Below are 6,708 nucleotides of genomic sequence, written 5' to 3'. Positions count from 1 at the left end.
TTTCATTTACTGTTTCAGTGTGGTACCACATTACTACGTGATCCAATCCAGAAAAAACCCGGGATACGTTCAACAAGTATGTGAAGAATGCGAAAGTATGTGTCTGATGAGGGCAAATCACAGGCCTAACCTAGACATAACTTGCGTTATCCTCAAAAATATTGATCGAAACCAGGTTTAATGGACTGTTTCAGTGTGGTACCACATTACTACGGGATCCAAACCAGAAAAAGCACAGAATCAGTCCATCAAGTATGAGAAATTTGCGAAAGTACCAGCCTGATGAGAGCAAATCCCAGACCTAACCTAGACCTAACATGAGTAATTCTCAAAAATATTGATCGAAACCAGGTTTAATCGACTGTTTCAGTGTGGTGCCTCATTACTACGTGATCCAAACCAGAAAAAACCCAGGATACGTTCAACAAGTATGTGAAGAATGCGAAAGTATATGTCTGATGAGGGAAAATCCCAGGCCTAACTTAGACTTAACATGCGTTATCCTCTAAAATATCGATCGCATCTGCGTTTCATTTACTGTTTCAGAGTGGTACCACATTAACACGTGATCCAATCCAGAAAAAGCCCTGGATCTAGCCATCAAGTATGAGAAATATGCGAAAGTATGAGCCTGATGAGGGTAAATCCTAGACCTAACCCAGACCTAACATGCGTTATCCTCGAAAATATTTATCAAGACCAGGTTTAATTGAATGTTTCAGTGTGGTACCACATTACTACGTGATCCAAACCAGAAAAAACCCAGGATACGTTCAACAAGTATGTGAAGAATGCGAAAGTATATGTCTGATGAGGGAAAATCCCAGGCCTAACTTAGACCTAACATGCGTTATCCTCTAAAATATCAATCGCATCTGCGTTTCATTTACTGTTTCAGTGTGGTACCACATTACTACGTGATCCAATCCACAAAAAGCCCTGGATCTAGCCATCAAGTATGAGAAATATGCGAAAGTACGAGCCTGATGAGAGCAAATCCCAGACCTAACCAAGACCTAACATGCGCTATTCTCTAAAATATTGATCGAAACAAGGTTTAATGGACTGTTTCAGTGTGATACCACATTACTACGTGATCCAAACCAGAAGAAACCCAGGATCCTTTCAACAAGTATGTGAAGAATGCGAAAGTATGAGTCTGATGAAGGAAAATCCCAGACCTAACCTAGACCTAACATGAGTTATTCTCTAAAATATTGATCGAATCCAGGTTTAATGGACTGTTTCAGTGTGCTACCACATTACTACGTGATCCAAACCAGAAAAAACCCAGGATCCGTTCAACAAGTATGTGAAGAATGCGGAAATATGACCCTGATGAGGGCAAATCCCGGGCCTAACCTAGACCTAACATGCGTTATCCTCAAAAATATTGATCGAAACCAGGTTTAATTGACTGTTTCAGCGTGGTACCACATTACTACGTGATACAATCCAGAAACAACCCAGGATCTAGCCATGAAGTATGAGAAATATGCGAAGGTATGAGCCTGATGTGGGCAAATCCTAGACCTAACCCAGACCTAACGTGCGTTATCCTCTAAAATATTTATCAAGACCAGGTTTAATTGAATGTTTCAGTGTGGTACCACATTACTACGTGATCCAAACCTGAAAAAACCCAGGATCTGTTCAACAAGTATGTGGAGAATGCGAAAGTATGTGTCTGATGAGGGCAAATCACAGGCCTAACCTAGACATAACATGCGCTACCCTCTAAAATATTCATCCAAACCAGGTTTAATTGACTGTTTCAGCGTGGTACCACATTACTACGTGATACAATCCAGAAACAACCCAGGATCTAGCCATGAAGTATGAGAAATATGCGAAAGTATGAGCCTGATGAGGGCAAATCCTAGACCTAACCCAGACCTAACATGCGTTATCCTCGAAAATATTTATCAAGACCAGGTTTAATTGATTGTTTCAGTGTGGTCCCACATTACTACGGGTACCAAACCAGAAAAAACCCAGGATCTGTTCAACATGTATGAGAAATATGCTAAAGAATGTGCCTGATGAGAGCAAATCCCAGACCTAACCTAGACCTAACATGCGTTATCCTCAAAAATATTGATCGATACCTGGTTTAATCGACTGTTTCAGTGTGGTACCACATTACTACGTGATCCAATCCAGAAAAAGCCCTGGGTCTAGCCATCAAGTATGAGAAATATGCGAAGCTATGAGCCTGATGTGGGCAAATCCCGGGCCTAACCCAGACCTAAGATGCGTTATCCTCTAAAATATTTATCCAGACCAGGTTTAATGGACTGTTTCAGTGTGGTACCACATCACTACGTGATCCAAACCAGAAAAATACCCAGGATCCGTTCAACAAGTATGTGAAGAATGCGAGCGTATGTGTCTGATGAGAGCAAATCACAGGCCTAACCTAGACATAACTTGCGTTATCCTCAAAAATATTGATCGAAACCAGGTTTAATGGACTGTTTCAGTGTGGTACCACATTACTACGGGATCCAAACCAGAAAAAGCACAGGATACGTTCAACAAGTATGTGAAGAATGCGAAAGTATATGTCTGATGAGGGAAAATCCCAGGCCTAACTTAGACCTAACATGCGTTATCCTCTAAAATACCGATCGCATCTGCGTTTCATTTACTGTTTCAGTGTGGTACCACATTACTACGTGATCCAAACCAGAAAAAACCCAGGATACGTTCAACAAGTATGTGAAGAATGCGAAAGTATGTGTCTGATGAGGGCAAATCACAGGCCTAACCTAGACATAACTTGCGTTATCCTCAAAAATATTGATCGAAACCAGGTTTAATCGACTGTTTCAGTGTGGTACCTCATTACTACGTGATCCAAACCAGAAAAAACCCAGGATACGTTCAACAAGTATGTGAAGAATGCGAAAGTATATGTCTGATGAGGGAAAATCCCAGGCCTAACTTAGACCTAACATGCGTTATCCTCGAAAATATTTATCAAGACCAGGTTTAATTGAATGTTTCAGTGTGGTACCACATTACTACGTGATCCAAACCAGAAAAAACCCAGGTTACGTTCAACAAGTATGTGAAGAATGCGAAAGTATATGTCTGATGAGGGAAAATCCCAGGCCTAACTTAGACCTAACATGCGTTATCCTCTAAAATATCAATCGCATCTGCGTTTCATTTACTGTTTCAGTGTGGTACCACATTACTACGTGATCCAATCCAGAAAAAGCCCTGGATCTAGCCATCAAGTATGAGAAATATGCGAAAGTACGAGCCTGATGAGAGCAAATCCCAGACCTAACCAAGACCTAACATGCGCTATTCTCTAAAATATTGATCGAAACAAGGTTTAATGGACTGTTTCAGTGTGATACCACATTACTACGTGATCCAAACCAGAAAAAACCCAGGATCCTTTCAACAAGTATGTGAAGAATGCGAAAGTATGAGTCTGATGAAGGAAAATCCCAGACCTAACCTAGACCTAACATGAGTTATTCTCTAAAATATTGATCGAATCCAGGTTTAATGGACTGTTTCAGTGTGCTACCACATTACTACGTGATCCAAACCAGAAAAAACCCAGGATCCGTTCAACAAGTATGTGAAGAATGCGGAAATATGACCCTGATGAGGGCAAATCCCGGGCCTAACCTAGACCTAACATGCGTTATCCTCAAAAATATTGATCGAAACCAGGTTTAATTGACTGTTTCAGCGTGGTACCACATTACTACGTGATACAATCCAGAAACAACCCAGGATCTAGCCATGAAGTATGAGAAATATGCGAAGGTATGAGCCTGATGTGGGCAAATCCTAGACCTAACCCAGACCTAACATGCGTTATCCTCTAAAATATTTATCAAGACCAGGTTTAATTGAATGTTTCAGTGTGGTACCACATTACTACGTGATCCAAACCTGAAATAACCCAGGATCTGTTCAACAAGTATGTGGAGAATGCGAAAGTATGTGTCTGATGAGGGCAAATCACAGGCCTAACCTAGACCTAACATGCGTTATCCTCAAAAATATTGATCGAAACCAGGTTTAATCGACTGCTTCAGTGTGGTACCACATTACTACCTGATCCAATCCTGAAAAAGCCCTGGGTCTAGCCATCAAGTATGAGAAATATGCGAAGCTATGAGCCTGATGTGGGCAAATCCCGGGCCTAACCCAGACCTAAGATGCGTTATCCTCTAAAATATTTATCAAGACCAGGTTTCATTGAATGTTTCAGTGTGGTAGCACTTTACTACGTGATCCAATCCAGAAATAGCCCAGGATGTGTTCAACAAGTATGTGAAGAATGCGAAAGTATGAGTCTGATGAGTGAAAATCCCACGCCTACCTAGACCTAACATGCGTTATCCTCAAAAATATTGATCGAAACCTGGTTTAATCGACTGTTTCAGTGTGGTACCACATTACTATGTGATCCAAACCAGAAAATAACCCAGGATCTGTTCGAGGAGTATGTGAAGTGTGCGAGATTATGAGTCTGATGAGGTCAAATCCCAGACCTATCCCAGACCTAACTTGCGTTATCCTCTAAAATATCGATCGAAACCAGGTTTAATCGACTGTTTCAGTGTGGTACCACATTACTACGTGATCCAAACCAGAAATAGCCCAGGATCTAGCCATGAAGTATGAGAAATATGCGAAAGTATGAGCCTGATGAGGGCAAATCCTAGACCTAACCCAGACCTAACATGCGTTATCCTCTAAAATATTTATCAAGACCAGGTTTAATTGATTGTTTCAGTGTTGTACTTCATTACTACGGGATGCAATCCAGAAAAAGCCCAGGATCTAGCCATCTAGTATGAGAAATATGCGAAAGAATGAGCCTGATGAGAGCAAATCCCAGACCTAACCTAGACCTAACATGAATTGTTCTCTAAAATATTGATCGAAACCTGGTTTAATCGACTGTTTCAGTGTGGTACCACATTGCTATGTGATCCAAACCAGAAACAGCCCAGGATCTAGCCATGAAGTATGAGAAATATGCGAAAGTATGAGCCTGATGAGGGCAAATCCTAGACCTAACCCAGACCTAACATGCGTTATCCTCTAAAATATTTATCAAGACCAGGTTTAATTGATTGTTTCAGTGTGGTCCCACATTACTACGTGATCCAAACCAGGAAAAACGCAGGATCTGTTCAACATGTATGAGAAATATGCGAAAGAATGAGCCTGATGAGAGCAAATCCCAGACCTAACCTAGACCTAACATGAATTATTCTCTAAAATATTGATCGAAACCTGGTTTAATCGACTGTTTCAGTGTGGTACGACATTACTATGTGATCCAAACCAGAAAATAACCCAGGATCTGTTCAACGAGTATGTGAAGTGTGCGAAAGTATGAGTCTGATGAGGTCAAATCCCAGACCTATCCCAGACCTAACTTGCGTTATCCTCAAAAATATCGATCGAAACCAGGTTTAATCGACTGTTTCAGTGTGGTACCACATTACTATGTGATCCAAACCAGAAAATAACCCAGGATCTGTTCAACGAGTATGTGAAGTGTGCGAAAGTATGAGTCTGATGAGGGCAAATCCCAGACCTATCCCAGACCTAACATGCGTTATCCTCTAAAATATTTATCAGGACCAGGTTTAATTGATTGTTTCAGTGTGGTCCCACACTACTACGTGATCCAAACCAGAAAAAACCCAGGATCTGTTCAACAAGTATGTGAAGAATGCGAAAGTATGAGTCTGATGAGTGAAAATCCCAGGCCTAACCTAGAGCTAACATGCGTTATCCAGAAAAATATTGATCGAAACTTGGTTTAATCGACTGTTTCAGTGTGGCACCACATTACTATGCGATCCAAACCAGAAAATAATCCAGGATCTGTCAAACGAGTATGTGAAGTGTGCGAAAGTATGAGCCTGATGAGAGCAAATCCCAGACCTAACCTAGGCCTAACATGCGTTATCCTCTAAAATATTGATTGAAACCAGGTTTAATTGACTGTTTCAGCGTGGTACCACATTACTACGTGATACAATCCAGAAACAGCCCAGGATCTAGCCATGAAGTATGAGAAATATGCGAAAGTATGAGCCTGATGACGGCAAATCCTAGACATAACCCAGACCTAACATGCGTTATCCTCTAAAATATTTATCAAGACCAGGTTTAATTGATTGTTTCAGTGTGGTACCACATTACTATGTGATCCAAACCAGAAAATAACCCGGGATCTGTTCAACGAGTATGTGAAGTATGCGAAAGTATGAGTCTGATGAGGTCAAATCCCAGACCCATCCCTGACCTAACTTGCGTTATCCTCTAAAATATTGATCGAAAGCAGGTTTAATCGACTGTTTCAGTGTGGTACCACATTACTACGTGATCCAAACCAGAAAAAACCCAGGATCAGTTCAACAAGTATGTGAAGAATGCGAAAGTATGAGTCTTATGAGTGAAGATCCCAGGGCTAACCTAGACCTAACATGCGTTATCCTCTAAAATATTGATCCAAACCAGGTTTAATCGACTGTTTCAGTGTGGCACCACATTACTATGCGATCCAAACCAGAAAATAATCCAGGATCTGTCAAACGTGTATGTGAAGTGTGCGAAAGTATGAGCCTGATGTGAGCAAATCCCAGACCTAACCTAGGCCTAACATGCGTTATCCTCTAAAATATTGATTGAAACCAGGTTTAATTGACTGTT

Source organism: Colletes latitarsis, unplaced genomic scaffold (genome assembly GCF_051014445.1).
Source record: "Colletes latitarsis isolate SP2378_abdomen unplaced genomic scaffold, iyColLati1 scaffold0018, whole genome shotgun sequence".
In the NCBI taxonomy this organism is placed as follows: Eukaryota; Metazoa; Arthropoda; class Insecta; order Hymenoptera; family Colletidae; genus Colletes; species Colletes latitarsis.
This window is presented reverse-complemented; position numbering follows the sequence as displayed.